This window comes from Giraffa tippelskirchi, chromosome 2 (genome assembly GCF_054371585.1).
Source record: "Giraffa tippelskirchi isolate mGirTip1 chromosome 2, T2T-mGirTip1v1.2.pri, whole genome shotgun sequence".
Taxonomy (NCBI): Eukaryota; Metazoa; Chordata; class Mammalia; order Artiodactyla; family Giraffidae; genus Giraffa; species Giraffa tippelskirchi.
Window position 1 is genome coordinate 137,421,309 of NC_137276.1, and position 18,337 is coordinate 137,439,645.

The 18,337-nt window shown below is 35.1% G+C and overlaps 1 protein-coding gene across 7 annotated transcripts in view; it reads left to right on the top strand.

Annotated features, from left to right (window-relative positions):
- Positions 1-18,337, top strand: part of LOC145538556 (EGF-like and EMI domain-containing protein 1) — a 349,065-nt gene that overhangs the window by 148,392 nt on the left and 182,336 nt on the right. The gene's annotated exons all lie outside the window — the stretch shown is intronic.

Sequence of the window (18,337 nt, forward strand, 5' to 3'; positions counted from 1 at the left end):
AGTACAATGCTGTAAATAAATTATACTCTAAAATTAAATTGAATTAAATTTAAATATAAAGCAATAAAATGGAAAGAAAACTGATTAATAAACCAGTTATATCTTTGGATAACCAAATGGTTGACAAGAAGAATGATCTTGATATAAAACTATATCAGTTAATAAAGAAGAACAAGGGTCATAACATGAACCATCCATTAATGAGCCAACCCCTCATAAAATGTACTCCCACTCAGATATCCCATCCTGCAGATGTCTTCTTCTTCCATACCATTCTGTCACCCTCTTTTCTAGTCAGTATATCTCATATTGTTAGATGTGGCTGTAAAAGGTAAATCATTTCTAAATGAAAATAATCATCATTCAAAAAGATACGAGATTTCATGAGGTTCACAAAAGCAGTTCTGCAGAACTCCTTAAACCACCCTCAAAATTATTAACAAACAAGGGTCTGGCAGAGTTATACTGGTTATCATTTGAAGGAGAAAAAAATCACCGTAGATGATCATAGATGGTGCTCTTAAAGTCGAAGTGTTAAAATGTCAAAAATTAATAATAATAATAGTTATCCACTATTAATGTATACTATATACTGAGGGATATTCCAAGTGCTTAACATATAGTCTTAGTTGGGCTATTAGTTTGGCTAAGTGTGGCAGGGTCACACTAACCCTTTTGTAGATAAGGTAGAAATTGTTCTTAGCCTGAACCGGTATAGTGGTTCTGCTCAGCAAAATTCTGGAGACCTGGTTCCTTCCATGCCGTTGCTCTATTTCCTTGGAGTGTTTATGTCATGGGTGTAATCCTAGAAATCTCACTCTGTGTAAATTTCTCCTCGTCACAGTTTTCTTCCCTTTCCCTTGTGGCTCAGCTGGTAAAGAATCCACCTGCAATGTGGGAGACCTGGATTCGACCCCTGGGTTGGGAAGATTCCCTGGAGAAGGGAAAGACTACCCAGTCCAGTATTCTGGCCTGGAGAATTCCATGGACTGTATAGTCCATGGAGTCGCAAAGAATCCCACACGACTGAATGACTTTCACTTTCACTTTCACTTTCAAGTGTCCACACTGGAAGTTCAAGTATCACCTTTGTTTTATACACTTTTGAGTACTTAATCTCTTGGCCACCTCTGGATGCAAGGATGGAGGCAAAATGTAGTATTTATTTTTGCTGGCCAGATGCCCAGGTGACCACTGGAAGGCTCTGCCCCTCTGGGGTTATTTTATTCCATCCTTATAATAATTCTGTGAAGTAGGTACAATGGACAGAGGATCCTGGCAGCCCATGAGGTCTCAAAGGGTCAGACTGGAATAAGTGAGCACACACACACAGGTGCCATTACTATTACTGTATTATAGATGAGATTACTTTGTCATAGAAAGGCTTAACAGTTTCTCAAGTCAGGGAATTAACTGTTTTTGAAAATATAACCCTTGTTGTGATCTTGCTGTGAACATCAAAAGAAATGTTAGTGCTTCTCAAAGGACCACCTTTTTCTTTAAATAATAGTTTTGTAAAATGCAAGAAAATACCACCAGTTGCAGTAAAAGTTTCTAAATATATACCCTCAATCCTGTATATATCTTGTTGTAGACCAAGAAAAGTAATAGGTGATGAATTGGCACCAGTCCTCAATTTATGTAGCCCTAAATTAGTTTCTATAGTTTAACAGTCAATGTTACTGGAGAAAGTAACAGTGTTCTCTCACCCTTGATACATTTGATCTGGTTATTGTTTGCTTTAAATAATAGTGCACAGTTGCAATTACATATATATATATGTATATGTATGTATGTATATACATATATGTTTATGTTTCTTACTGTAAAGAAGTATCAAGCTTTAGAAACACATTTTATTTGTAATTATCCTGATACCTTTTCATGTGCATTCACAAATTGACTCACAAGCTTTGTCAGTCATGAGAGTTAAGGGAGTTAATTTTCAAAAAGGATTTTGTTACACTTAGGATGAAAGACATATGTCAATAAACCTATCAAATAAACACAGGAAAAATTTAAGAAATCACATGGAGGAGGAGTAGCAAATATAGTTATCATCTAGGCTAGTTGAAGACTTTTCACATCATGTACAATTTCTGCTCAATTGGTTGAGTACACCCAGAAAAAATATTGAGAAAGAGTTTCAGTCCAAGTAGGTTCAGCTGTGAAAGCCTGTCATGGTTGATTAATGATGTCTGGAAGAGGAGCAGGTGGGGTGGCAGGCATGCCATGGATTTTCCTCCATCAACTCTTATACTGGTTCTGAGTTTCCAGCAGCAAAGGAAAAGCATTCTACATAGTGGGTTATATTCATTATCTAATGAAAAAGAAATGTTAATATTTGTTAAGAGAAAGGACCTTTACCTTGTTCTTAATTCTAAAATAATTTTGTTTTTCTAGATGGAAAGGATATTGAGAAGTATGAAAGGTATCCTAAACAATGATTTAATTATTTTTTTCAGTAGATGTACAGGTATATGCCTTTTAAAAATATATCAACTCTTGATAATCAAAGAGCATATCAGAAAAAAGAAACTTGTCTTATTTTTTATGAGAATATCGGCAAATATTGTACTGTACTTATAGAAAGTAGCAAGGAAGGCTAGAATAATTTTCTGAAAGGTTAAATGATCAATCTGTTGGACCCGGTCTTCTCCCTATATAAAGTTATAGGATTCTATCTTTTAAAAAAATCTTTTCCCTTTTCCTCTGTGGCCAACAAATGACATGACATTGCACTGAAGAGGAAGGAGCTCAGTAATGAGGAATGGATTGGACACGTCTGGGAGATGAGACAGCCCTGTTACAAACTTCCAGCTATAACCGATGTCCTAACATTGGTTTTGACAACCTGTGACAATGGCAGAAGCAGCATGGAGATGGTTTTTAACAATGCACAGAGGCAGTAGATATAATTGTATACCCTGAATGTCTTCCCGCTTTCTTCTCTAGGCACCTTTCCCACTTTCCTCCTCCTCTTTCCTTCTTCCACTTACCCATTTCTGTTACTTTTTTCAAAGTCCAATGTTTTCTACTGAGTTCTTCCATTCCTGGCCTTCCCAAAGGATTAAATTATTGAATTTAATAGGAGACATTAAAGATCATCTCTAACCTAGTTATTAAGTTGACAGGACTGACTTTAAGTTGATAATTGCTTAAGGTATTACCTCTTCCTAATAAAACCTAATATTGATTCTCTTTAGAGTTTTCTCTAATATTGCAATGCCTCAAGCTCAAATTAACATCTTCTTATTTGATTTTCTTTAATCAAAATTAAAAACCCATCAGTGCTGTCCACACAGTAAGTAATACTGTATTATAAATAACTCTCTTAATGGGTAAGTGACTTTTAAAGTACTTAAAAATGTTGATTGGAGAGACTTCCACTTCTGGTTAAGATAGAGTGGCAGTAACAAATGAGTTCTCTGAGAACAATGAAGTTTAATGTAAAATCAGTAACAGAAAAATATTGGAGAAATCCCCCCAAATACTTGAAAAGCAATTGTAACACATTTCTAGGTAATCTAAAGGTCAAAGGAGAAATCAAAAGGGGAAGTAAGACGTAATTTGAATTGAATGTAAATAAATATTTAACATTGGCTTCCCAGGTGGTGCTGGTGGTAAAGAACCCACTTTCCAGTGCAGGGCACATAAGAGATGTTAGTTTGATCCCTGTGTTGGGAATATCCCTTGGAGAAGGGGCATGGCAACCCACTCCAGTATTCTTGCCTGGAGAATCCCATGGAAAGAGAAGCTTGACAGGCTATAATCCATGGGGTCGCAAAGAGTCAGACAGGACTGAAGCGACTTAGCAGGCACACACACATGAGTATACAACATAAGTAGAATTTGAAGGATGTGGTTATAGCAGTACTTAGGGGTAGAGTTTTAGCACTCAGTGCCTATATCGGATGTGAAAAAAGGTCTCCAATCAATGACCTTAGCGTCCAACTTAAGAAACTAAAATAAATAAATAAATAAATAATCACAAATTAAACTCCAAATGAGCTGGGAAAAAGAAATACTAAGGGTCAGGGAGGGAATCAATGAAATAGAAAAACAATAGGGGAAGTCAATTAAACTAAAAACTGGTTCTTTGAAAAAAATCAATATAATTGTTGAACTTTGAGACATATTGTAAGGAAAAAAGAGTGAAGATTTAATTACCAATATCAAAAATGAGAGGTAACATAACTACAAAAGTTACACATATTAAAAAAACAGGAATGGCATATTATGAATAATTTTATGCCAGTATATTCAACAACTTAAATACAATGGGCATGTTACATTTGATCTTTATTTAAAGACCAAAGCTCAAACAAGAAGAAACAAATAACCTAAAGAGCTCTTTATGTATAAAGAAATTGTATTTGTCGTTCACAGCTACCAACAAAGAAAACTCTAGGCCCATAGAGCTTCCCTGATAAATTCTGCCAAAGATTTAAGGAGGAAGTGATGCCAATTCTGCACAAATTATTTCATAAAATTTGAAAGAATACTTGCTGGCTCATTCTTTGTGGCTGGCATTGCCAAAATATCAAAACCAGACAATGACATTCAAAGAAAAAAAAAACTTGAAAGAGTAATATCTTCATAAATATTGATACAAAAATTCTAAATAAAAATTTTAGAAAATCTAATCTAACAGTAAATTAAAAAGATAATCTAAAATGCCAAATAGGATTGTAATATAATGCAGCTCACCACATGGATAAGTTTTTTAAAAATTTTCATTTAAAAACGTATACTGAAAGCATTCAACAAATTCAACATTCCTTTTAATCAATCTCTGAGCAAAGTAAGAATAGAAAAAAAACACCTTAGCTTTGTAAATGGCATCTACAAAAAGCCTCCTACAACTAATGTTATAATTAATGGTAAAAAACAACAATAAAAAACAAAAACCTGAATGTTTTCCTGGAAAGATGAGTAACAACAGAGGGCTGTTCACCTCACCACTTTTGTTCAATATTATAGAGGTTGTAGCTAGTCACGCAGAGTCAGACATGACTGAAACGACTTAGCAGCAACAGCAGCAGCAGCAGCTAGTAAAATCAGGCAAGAAAAAGTGTCTTGATTGGAAAAGAAATAAAAGTTTATTTACAGATGTTTTTATCATTTAAGTAGCACATTTGATAAAATCAATGGAAAACAATACTAAAACTAAAATATGAGCTTCATAAGGTTGCAGGAAATCAACCCTGAATATTCACTGGCAGGACTGATGCTGAAGCTGAGGCGCCAATACTTTGGTCACCTGATGTTAAGAGCCAACTCATTGGAAAAGACCCTGATGCTGGGAAAGATTGAAGGCAGGAGGAGAAGGGGATGACAGAGGATGACATGGTTAGATAGCCTCACCATCTCAATGGACACGCGTTTGAGCAAACTCTGGGAGATAGAGAAGGACATGGAAGCATGATATGCTGCAGTCCATGGGGTCACAAAGCATCAAATATGACTTAGGAACTGAACAACAACAGTAACATGCTATGCTTTTTCTACCTCAATGTCTTGAAACCTCTGCTTATCTGATTATCTGTAATAATAGAGACAGGATTGTGTTGGCACAAAGATTGACTAATACATCAATGAAACAGAAGAAAGAACTCAAAAATGGCCTACACAAAGACAAAGAGTTGATTTTATACAAAGCTGCAAAACCAATCCAGTGGATAAGGGATAAGTCTTTTCCTTCTCCCAAAAGGGTGCTGGAATTATTGGATATGCATATGCAGTCCAAAAAGAACAGAAAGGAAAAATAATTAATTGAAAATGTATTATAGACCTCTATGTAAAGCAAAAACTATAACATTTCTTGAAAGAATCATAGGAGAAAATCTTTGTGATCTTGGGTTAGGGGGAGGTTTCCAGATATGACACCAAAAGCACAATTGTTAAAAAAAATTGATAAATTAGACTTCACCACAATGAGAAACTTCAGCTGTTGGAAAGGCGCTATTAAGAAAAGTCACAAAATGGGAGAATATTTTTACAAAGCATATACCTAATTAAAGGATATGTATCCTGAAATCTGTTCATGGGATTTTCGTGGCAGGAATACTGGAATGGTTTGCCATTCCTTCCTCCACTGGACCATGTTTTGTCAGAACTGTCCACTATGACCCTTCTGTCTTGGGTGTCCCTACTCATAGCTTCATTGAGTTACCCAAGCCCCTTTGGCATGACAAAACTGTGATTCATGAAGGGATCAAGAAGACTCTTGAGAGTCCATTGGACAGCAAGGAGATCAAAACAGTCCATCCTAAAGGAAATCAACCCTCAGTATTCACTGGAAGGATTGATACTAAACTGAAGCTCCATATATTGGCCACCTGATGTGAAGAAGCTACTCATTGGAAAAAACCCTGATACTGGGAAAGATTGAAGGCAAAAGGAGAAGGTGGTGACAGAGTATGAGATGGTTAGATAGCATCACCGACTCAATGGACATGAATTTGAGCAAACTCCAAGAGATAGTGTAGGACAGGGAAGCCTAGCATGCTGCAGTTCTTGGGGCTGCAAAAAGTTGAACATGATTTAGTGACTGAACAATAAAATCCTCAGCACGTAATGGACTCTCAAACATCAACAATAAGAAAACCTAATTTTAATTTGGCAAAAGATTTAAATAGAGACATCATGAAAGATGATATACAAATGGCAAATAAGCACATGAAAAGATGTCCAACATTATAAGTCATTTGAGAAATTCAAGTTGAAACCACAAGGAAATATCACTACACACCTACTAGAATGTCTACAATTAAAAAAGCTGACAATATTGGCAAGAATGTGGAGGAACTAGAACTTTCATATGCTGTGAATGGAAATGTAAAATTGTGTAACCATTTTGCAAAGAGTTTGGCAGTTTCTTAAAAATTTAAGCACACATCTGTTCTGTCACTCAGCCATTGTCCTGGGCAATTACCCAAGAGAAATGAAAGCATATGCTCATACAAAGATTTATACATTAATGATAATGGCAGCTTTATTTATATTAGGCACAACTGGAGAAAACCTTAAAGTTTATCAATAGATGAGTGGACAAACTGGAATATATTCATACAATGCAATAGGACTCAGCAGTATAAAGGAATGAACTATTGATACACAACAAGGATGAATCACAAAATAATTATGCTGAATGAAAGAAGCCAGGAAAAAAGAGAACATACTGTATGATTTCATTATGTAGAATGCAAGTTGATATTTAATCACAGGAAGTAGATGAGTTTTTGCCTGGTGGGGCTAATAGGGTGGGGGAGCAAAACTAAAAGGGTAAATTACAAATGAGCAGTATGAAACTATTGAGGGTAATGACTGTTCATTTTGCTGATTTTGATGGTGATTTCAGAGGAATACATGTATGTCAAAACTTATCAAATTGCATACTTTACATGCAGTTTGTTGCATATCAGTTATATGTCAGTAACACAGTTAAAATGCTAATTGTAAGGGCTTTCTGCTACCCTTTGTCAGCTCTCTTAGGGAATATCTTCCCAAGCAGACAATTTTAACTTTGAATAAAGTGAATAAAGATGCATAATTGGTGTTGCTTAGTACCAAGCAGCCCTACTCTCTGTTGAATTATTTTTCATCTTTCGATGTGACTCTGTAATACAGTTTTTGTAATAAAAAACTCTGCAAATTCAGTTTCTAATCCCCATGCATGAGACCTTAATGTCCTCACCAACCACTTTGCCAGGTACTTTGTCATTCCAGCTATGCTTGAACAGGAGAACTCACTCCTTAACAGGAGTATATAATAGCTTTGGACAGTTCTTGCTCTTAGAAACTTCTTGGGTATTTTGACAAGTTTCTACTTACATTTTGATTGATTGGAAGGAAAATACAGATTGTCAAAGAAAATTTTTGATATTTGAAAGCCCAAATCTGAGAATGAGATAAATCTTAAAACCAGCAGCGCAATATGCTGCAATGGTTGGCTAATGGTGTCCCTCTTTAACTGCCACCAAAGTTTGGTGTGGGGACTGTCAGGGGAATGGCCCAGCCAGTGGGGTGATGGGTTCCCGCCTCTCACACATGCTTAATTCAAAGCAGACTTATTTTGATCTGTTTTAATACCCTGCTTTTGTGCAAGTTTTCTTTTTTTTTTTCTTTTTAAGTCACTGGAGTGGTAAAAAGACCTTGTTCTTTGAGCAGAGAAAAATGAATTTACGTCTTTCTCACACATTACCTGGATATTTTGCACATTAGTCATGTCAGTAAGCCAGGTTAGGTGAAATAATCAGCTATTAGATTTGAGAGTTACTACAACAACATTGTTTCTATATTAGTTTACTTTCACTGCCATGACAAAACACCGCAGTTAGATGGCTTCAACAGCAGAAAATTATTGACTCCTATTTCTGGATGTGAGAAATTCAAGATCAGGTGTCAACAAGTTTGGTTTCTTCTGAAATTCCTCTTCTTGGCTTGCAGATGGCCATCCTTTCATGTATCTGCATGTGATTATTCCACAGTTTGCATAGTGTCTGTGTCTTAATTTCCTCTTCTTGTAAGAGGAGACTGGTCATATTGGCTTAAGGACCACCATGTATCCTTGTTTTACCTTAATTATCCCTTTAAAGTTCCTATCTTCAAATACAGTCATATTTTAAGGTATTGGGGATTAGGACTTCAACATACAAATTTGAGGAGGCAACACAATTTATTCCATAGCAATTTAATTTCTTGTAAAATGAAGACTTGCTTTTCAAGATTCTTTTCAGCAATGATAAGATAATCCATATAAAGCAATAATAGTAAAGGATAATAATAAAATGTAAATAAAATAAAATAAAATAAATAAAATAAAATAAATAAAATAAAATAAAATAAAATAATAAAATGTGCCAGAGTACATTTTTAGCTACTTAGTCGATGGCACATTTTAGCTACTTAGTCGATCATGATGATGATTCTAATTGTGAAATAAATGTATAAATCTGTGCTTATATAGAGAAAATATTATTTAGACCATTGATATCCTGATTGTAAAATGTACTGAGAGGTAAAAGGAATCTATAAAGACATCATGGAAAATGTTATTCAGGTTACGGTGCATGTTTATTGTTATTTTTAGCAGGCTGAATTCAGTGGCAATGGCATGATTCAACTTTTAACACAGCTCTTTGCTGAACTGAAGAGGAACAATAGCACACAGTGCTCTAGAGCACTCCAATTAAGATGTCCAGTGAGGAGCACAGGGTATGCAGAATGCATAGGGTGGCAGTGGTGGCAACTGGCACAGCCTTCAATTTCATTCATGTTTACCTCCATTCCAGGGGAGAAATGAGAATTTGCTCCACTGCATTTTAAGCTGGGGTCATAGGAACAGTTATTTTTGTTTCTTTCCCTAGTGAGAAATTTAAGAAGTCGGAAATTCAGATACATTTGCGAAATGCAAATAGTTTTATTTATTAATGGCCACTAATGGTCTGTAATCATCACAGCTGACTATGTAAATAAATCATTTATGAGAAGAGTTTGCAGAGTTGAATTCACAAATTTTCGAATTGTTTTCCCTTCATATAGGTTTAGCCATATCTGATCTTGAATTGAGTTAAAGGACCAAGCTTCAAAAGAATACAATTTGAGGAAGCAGAGGAGTATCTTGTAATTATAAAACATCATGATACTCTTTAAAATTCTATATGTTACTCATAATTTTTAAGCTCAATGATCTGTGCTGTTATATTAATTAACTCTCAAAATTCTAATAGCTGAGCAGATCACTTGATTTTGCTTGCCTACACTACTTTACATTAATTAATGAAAACCATAAATTCAGAGCCTTTGCAAATTGTGCTGCTTCATTGCATTTAGTGCTCTTGTAATTCCTACTCTTAATTAAATAATGAGCCTCCAGAGCACATTCCTAGCTGTGAGTTACACTATATTGTGGATATAGCTGGGATTCCCACTAGTCAGTCAGGCCAGTATGTCTTTTCTAACAGGTAGAAGAGTTTATTTTTCAGCTTCCATGCCTGATGTGGGGAGAGACATGTTATGGCAAAATCCACCTTTGTTTTGAACAGGTTGCCAGGATTGGGTTTTCATTTGCTCTTTCCTGTTGAGGCCACCCATACTGGAAGTGGTGAATTCTTTTCTTTCTTTGTGATTAGGGCAAGCCACACTATTCTGGAGACAGAGCAATTAGGGTATGTGCGCTCTTTTCTTTCTTTGAAGACACCTCTTTTGTAATTCATTCAGGAGTCAACAAATATGAATTGTGCAACCAAGTAGTACCCTGGGGGGTGGGTGGATACAGCACTGAATGAGACTGTTCCTTTGAGAAAACAGTTACATCTCCATTTACATCAGTTCCAAATTCTGAACCTTTTCAATGGGAGAACTGAACAGTATTTTGAGAGTCTCCGCATACAAAGGAATTTGAAAAACACAATATTCATAAGAAGTTGTCATAGTAAAAATGCATAATAGAGAAAGAATAATTTAAACTGTAAGATCTTACAGCTAATGACAGGCTTGGGTTTTGCCTTTGTTTATGGCATTAATCCGCTTTCCCCTCATTTCCTAAATACATTTCCTGACTGGTTTGTCATATTTTACTTTTTTACTTGCAGGATTTTTCATTGTTTATGGGATTGTTTAGCACAGAGTGAAATAAGGCATATTTTGTTTTTTTTATGGCATAAGTTATTCAGCTTTACTGTTAGGAACTAAACATCAGTTACAGTTCATTTTTAATGAGTGACCGAATCATTTTTCATATATGTTTTACTGCAGAACAGAAGCAAGTGATCCATCCACCAGTGGCAAGATAACTCAAGGACCAAAATAACCAAAAATAGCAGGAGTTACTAAATGACTGCACTTGCAAGTCAGAAATATTTAATTTAACTGACGCAGCTAATTCTTGATTATTCATGAACCATGTTTCAAATTGGTGGATTATCCAATATTCTTTCTTTCTTCTTGATCCCTGCCCTCAGCCATTTAATTTATTTGTGGCAAAGAAAGTGAAATAGTTGATTATACTACTTGTCTCAATTTAAGAAAATATGTTGATAATCATGATTCAAAATAGTGTGTAATAAAATATTGATTACAAAGGATTCAAAATTTTATGCAATAAACTTTAGTTATTTCAATATTTCATTGACTCTAACTAATACAGTGCTACTTAAAAATGTGGTTCACTAAACTGTTAAACATGCATTAAAAGAATTTGAGAGAAGCATTTAAAAGTGTTAATAGCAATTTACCTTTTACAAGTACTCACATGCATGTTGTTGTTCAGTCTCTCAGCTGTGTCCAACTCTTTGTAACCTCATGGACTGCAGCATACCAGGCTTCCTTGTCCTTCACTGTCTCCTGAAGTTTGCTCAAACTTATGTTCATTGAGTCAGTGATGCCATCCAACCATTTCATTGTCCGTCGCCTTCTTCTCCTGCCCTCCTTGTTTCCCAACATCAGGGTCCTTTCCAATGAGTCAGTTCTTCACATTAGGTGGCCAAAATATCAGAGCTTCAGCTTCAGCATCAGTCCTTCCAATAAATAGTCAGGGTTGATTTTCTTTAGGATTGACTTGTTTGATCTCATTTTTGTCCAAGGGACTCTTAAGGGTCTTTTCCAGCACCACAGTTCAAAAGCAAGTGGACTCATATTGAACAGGGTAGAGCTACGTAAGAATTGTGCATGCCTGCTCAGTCATGTCTGACTCTTAGGGACCCTATGGACTATAGTCTGCCAGGCTGCTCCATGCATGGGATTCTCCAGGCATGAAAACTGGAGTGGGTTGCCATTTTCTCCTCCAGGTAGTTTGCCAAGTACTATTGTAAGTTGTCCTTGATTGATAAATGCTCCACCAATTTTAAGATGTATCTCAACTTTAGAGATGTTAAAATGTGAGTAAACTAGTATCTTGGAATTGTTGCTATGGTAGCTTTCCATTATTAATTTATGCCTTTATTTCTCCATAGGGAATTTCCTTTTGGGAGTATATCCTAATGGTGATTATTTCATATTTTTTGCAATAATTCAGTGCTTGTGTGACGTAGTAGAAAGTGAGTTCCCTTTGACTACATTTCCTGAATTTATGACCTTGGACAAGGTTCACATCCTTAATGATTAAGAGGAATAAGAAACACATCTCAAGGTTGTTCAGACTGTCTTCTTATCACAACTTGACTCATGGAAGAGGGTGGTCAAACATATTTTCTTTCAGCTCAGTTCAGTTGCTCAGTCGTGTCCGACTCTTTGTGACCCCATGCACCGCAGAACACCAGGCCTCCCTGTCCATCACCAACTCCCAGAGTCCACCCAAACCATGTCTATTGAGTTGGTGATGCCATCCAACCATCTCATCCTCTGTTGTCCCCTTCTCCTCCTGTCCTCAATCTTTCCCAGCATCAGGGTCTTTTCAAATGAGCCACCTCTTCGCATCAGGTGGCCAAAGTATTGGAGTTTCAGCTTCAACATCAGTCCTTCCAATGAACACCCAGGACTGATCTCCTTTAGGATGGACTGATTGGATCTCCTTGCAGTCCAAGGGACTCTCAAGAGTCTTCTCCAACACCACAGTTCAAAAGCATCAATTTTCGGGGGCTCAGCTTTCTTTATAGTCCAACTCTCACATCCATACATGACCACTGGAAAAACCATAGCCTTGACTAGATGGACCTTTGTTGACAAAGTAATGTCTCTGCTTTTTAATATGCTGTTTAGGTTGGTATTAACTTTCCTTCCAAGGAGTAAGCGTCTTTTAATGGCTGCAATCACCATCTGCAGTGATTTTGGAGCCCAGAAAAATAAAGTCAGCTACTGTTTCCACTGTTTCCCCATCTATTTCCCATGAAGTGATGGGACCAGATGCCATGATCTTAGTTTTCTGAATGTTGAGCTTTAAGCCAACTTTTTCCCTCTCCTCTTTCACTTTCTTCTAGAGGCTCTTTAGTTCTTCTTCACTTTCTGCCATAAGTGTGGTGTCATCTGCATATCTGAGGTTATTGATATTTCTCCTGGCAATCTTGATTCCAGCTTGTGCTTCCTCCAGCCCAGTGTTTCTCATGATGTACTCTGCATATTTTCTTTAATTTATAATTTAAAAAAACTGTGTACACATAAATAATTTTGAATATAAATTAAGAATATAAATTAATAGTTTCAAAATGTAACTATATTTTAAATATTTATCATACAAAAAATTAAACTATATGAATACTGTGGTCAAGTTTTGAAGTCAAGAATTACCTATCTCAGTTTTGATTCTTCTGACTCCTATTATAAGTAATAGCTCATTGAATAAATATTATAAATAAATTGTTTCATTATTCTCTTAATCTTAGCTGATTTTAAAATTATTCATGCATTGAACCAAAAAGTTTGAAATATATCTTCTACATAAATAATATTTTGTAACTCTATATTTTACATTTTTAAAAATAATTGTATGATCCCAATTTCTTACTTATTTTTTAGTTAGAGTCTTATTTTAAAAATTTCAACAGTAACTGTTAGCTAATGAAGATTTCTTAGGAGTGTGCAATATTTTCTCTAAAAGAATATAACACTAACAAATTTTCTATAAGAAAATAAAGCTATCTAAATAATCTTCACCACCACACTTTATAAACATTCATGTTTAGATAGCTGTTATTTTGAACTCTCTGATTTTATCACCAGAATTGTATGCTAACATCTGAGTCAGTTAAATGACTAGAGTCATATTATATTTACCTTATGCTTGGGTAGGTATTAATGGTTTAATATCTCAAATCAAAATATTAGAATAATGGAACTGATTCCTTCTAGATTGTTAAGAAACTGGAACTTATATTTGGAAATGAAACGAATTGCAGAAAATGGACTTTATTATTTACCTTAATCTGTATTCAAATATTTAACTAGCATATATTTTGGTAGCATATTCTGATATACAAAGTATTCTCCATATATTTTAAATATTTTTTACAGTTATAGAAAAATGTATTTATTTTGGAAAAGTATAAAACAAAGAAAATTATTATTATTATTTTATGTTGGATGTGACATTTATGTATTTTCCCAATTTTATTTTAAAAATTATTATGTAATAACTCAACTATTAGTGTCCACTGATAGCTACTGTTAACATTATGGTGTGTTTTTCTTTTGGGATTAAGAAAAAAATTTTTTTACCTAAAAAGATAATATTTTATTCTTTAAAAATAATATTATATATTTGTTCAGTGTGATGAAAGTCTCTTAATAAATATCATCCATCATCTAGATGTATTAACACTTAGAAAACCATACACCTTTTATTGAATATTTAGGTTCGTTTCAATTTTTGAGCACCATAAATAATGTTCTGCTCACATCTTTAGGTATGCTTCACATGGCCTCTTTTGATCATCACAACAACTCTGTCGGGTAGGCAAGGACTGGTCTATAATTTTTTTTACCATTGCTGCAAGGAAATTGAGAGGTCAAAATTCAGACTCAATGAATATCTCAAAAACAGAAACTTTGAGTGCAAGTTGATAAACCCAGGTGTTTAATGTTTAAATAATTGCTTGTTCTCTTAAAATGCCTTCCTCTTTGAAAGCATTTAAAATAGAGGTAGTGCTCATAATGGCACCCCACTCCAGTACTCTTGCCTGGAAAATCCCATGGATGGAGGAGCCTGGTAGGCTGCAGTCCATGGGGTCGCTAAGAGTTGCACACGTCTTTCACTTTTCACTTTCATGCATTGGAGAAGGAAATGGCAACCCACTCCAGTGTTCTTGCCTGGAGAATTCCAGGGACGGCGGAGCCTGCTGGGCTGCCATCTATGGGATCACACAGAGTCGGACACGACTAAGGTGACTTAGCAGTAGCAGTGCTCATAAAACATCTATAACAGCTGTGTAGCTGTTGCTTCTGCATAGGATTGGTGGCCATGTCACGAATTATGTGGCATTGTTTAGATGAGGTCTCAGTGTTGATGGAGAATGTGACCTGTTGAAGGACCTATGACAGATGAAGATGTCATGTATCATAAAATTAATAAATATATAGAATGGAATCTTTGACAGAATAATGATGTCTCTGTATAACCAGGGAAAATAAAAGGGGGTTCTATTTAATCCAACCAGGTCAGATGAAATCTGATAATTAAGAAGTGAACAGATGTGTGGGCAAAGCTGACCTCATACATGATTAACCAGAAACGTCAAAAATATATGACTCAAGAATTGATAAGTGTACAGATTTAACAGTTTATATTCCACATAAGCATTTCACTTTAAACTACAAAATTATAACTCAGAGCATATATCTTTTAGAAAAATCAAACATTTTTTACCCCTTGTTAGGCTAGCATTGTTATTTTCCCTAATACTCAGTAAAAGGTATAGTGGTACTATTTCCCCATAATGGTATGAATTTCATCCTGTCGTCTGGTGCTCTTTAATTGAGTTATGGGAGTTATTTGTGTTTCACACAAAGAAAGATGGCACATGTCATGGGCTGTGGACAAGCACGTAGGGCTATAAAAAGTGTACGTTTAGCCCTGAGCAAAAAGGTAACTGACTCATTGGGACCTTTCACTTCTCAAAATGCTGAGGGCAGCTGAGAAGATAACCATATAGAGAAGAATGATTTTCAGTATTTATTAATGAGAAGTGCTGACGTGCAGTTGGGTCCTACCTTGACTGTCACATGAAAAAGCTACATCAGAATACAAGTTCACATAAGCATCTCCTTGAGCCCATCCTTGCTTGGCCACTGCTACGAGGTGAGCGCTATTTGCTTTTTTTGCTTTCTAAAATAAGAATTCTGACTTGATTTTTCATATCCCCAATTCTCCATAATAATGTTGTTCTTTAAAGGTATTTCAAGGTAGATTTCACACTTAACTATCTGGCCAAATCACAGACATAGTGATTTGAAGCAATGTACATTTTTTTGTGCTTTCATGAGTTGTTAATACACCTAAAATTTTCTGAGCCTTAATTTCCTTTCTGAAAAATGGGAAAACTAAATCTATCTAGAAGAGTTGTGAAAATCAACTATGATCATATGGATAAAATATAGTGAATACTCCGTATTCTTAGCTCTAGTTATTTATACAAAAGTAATCAAAATAATAACGAAAGAATATAGGTTTTGATATTAGTTAAATTCATTTGGAAGTTTTATTTTTGCCTTGTTAGCTGTATGACATTGGGCAAATATTTAGTCACTAAGCTCAAATATTATATTACTTGAGGTTTCACTTGAGTTCTTTAGATAAAAGAGAAATTGGGCACACATATTTTGGAGAATGCTTACAGTGTCAGAACTCTAATGAAATTATTTAGGAGCAAATTGAGAGTAATTTTATAGTAGCTATTGGTTTGGGGGAAATACATGGTTGAATTTGGTTGTCAATATTTTGTGATGAAGGTATGTATCATGAATGGTTGACATTCACTGTTGCAATAATAATTTAAGCCCATGTAATGAATCAGTTCAAATCACTGAGCATATTTACGAAGCTGTACACATAATTGACATTTTAATTCCCCTGAATATCTTATCTCATTATCCACACTGCTTAGGAAAATATATTAAAATAGACTCTGGCAACCTGGAAGCTTAAGCTCTATTAGACCATAAAAAGGACATTGCGTTTTTACTAGTGACCAAGTGGGTTTTTGTTAACTTTTGAAGTGAAATTACAGAAAGTTGCACATGTTTTTATGATTACACTCACTAACCAGAGCTTTGAAATAATGGGGGTTGGAATTTGGACTGAGTGGGTAAGATTTGGAAGTGGGCAGTTTTGTTAAGAAATGTCAATTTGTTCTAGCACAAATTAAACATTTTCCAGGCCAACAAACTGGTAATTTTACCAATGTCCTTCCCTCCCATGTTCATCCCATTCATAAGTCTGCTTCTGCTCTTATTTTTCATAGTTGAACTGCCATCAGATTCTGAGTTTTTATTTCCTTTGCTTGGTATTTCTTATTTTCTTTCTATGTTACTTCTTTTTCTGAAGCTTATGTTCAAAAGAAAAAAGTGAATGTTCAGCAAAGGGATCGATTGTTAAGTAAGAAGCAAATATTCAAGTTATGAGAGAAAATGTAAGAGTTTCTGAATTTCCATTAAAATTCCCATTAGGACATAGTGGGGGGAAAAAAGCCAATTTGAAACAGTGAAAGCCAAGATTTATAGTCAGTCTATTGCCAGAATATGGGAACAATTTGTGATAATTACTAAAGTGAAAAAATAAACAGATTTCACTTGGATAGGGCTCTTTGCAATTCACAAAATTGTTGAAGAGATATGTAAATCTAGCTATTCACTAGTAAAAATTTTGGAAAGATAAATAGAAATTACTGTTTTGAAAAATTTAATCACTTTAAGGAATACTTCTGCCAGTTGAGATGACCTAAAATCAAGATGTTAAAAATGAGGAAATTGGGTTGTTTTTTTTTTAAGGACTTAAATTTGAGTTAGGGTTTAATTAAAAACTTAAATCTAAAAAAATAATGATTTTTAAAAATTTGATAACAAAGTTCAGTGGAAAAGCTAAAGCATTTTAGAAGTGCTTATGGACAATATAAACATAGCAATTTAATTGAAACTATATTAAACCAAGAGATTATATTAACTAAGACCTGAATGGAGAGAGTAGAGGAATAAAGAGAGGTAAACATGTCTTCAGTTCCTTATCTTGTGTGATGAAGTGTGCAAAACTACACATGTGTTTGGATTACTAGAAATTTGATATCTATCAGTTCAGTTCAGTTCAGTTGGTCAGTCGTGTCTGACTCTTTACGACACGACCCCAGGGACTGCAGCACGCCAGGCCTCCCTGTCCATCGACAACTTCCAGAGTTTGCTCAAACTCACAGTCATTGAGTTGGTGATGCCACCCAACCATCTCATCCTCTGTCGTCCCCTTCTCCTCCTGCCTTCAGTTTTTTTCAGCATCAGGATCTTTTCAAATGAGTCACCTCTTGGCATCAGGTGGCCAAAGTATTGGAATTTCAGCTTCAGCATCAGTCCTTCCAATGAATATTCAGGACTGATTTCCTTTAGGATGGACTGGTTGGATCTCCTTGCAGTCCAAGGTACTCTCAAGAGTCTTCTCCAACACCACAGTTCAAAAGCATCAATTCTTCATAGTTTAAGTATAAACACTATAGCCTAAGTATAAATAAAGGTAAGCATTAATGGAGTTACATAAATATTTAGTCCAATTCACAGGTTACTGGAGAATATAAAAAGTATTACAAGTTGTAAGTCAAAGTAAGCATTTAGAAACAGCATGTGACTATAAAATGGAAGATAAATATAATAGTTAAAATATAAGACTTGCACATTTGGTTAAAAACTAAACTGTGATGCTTTC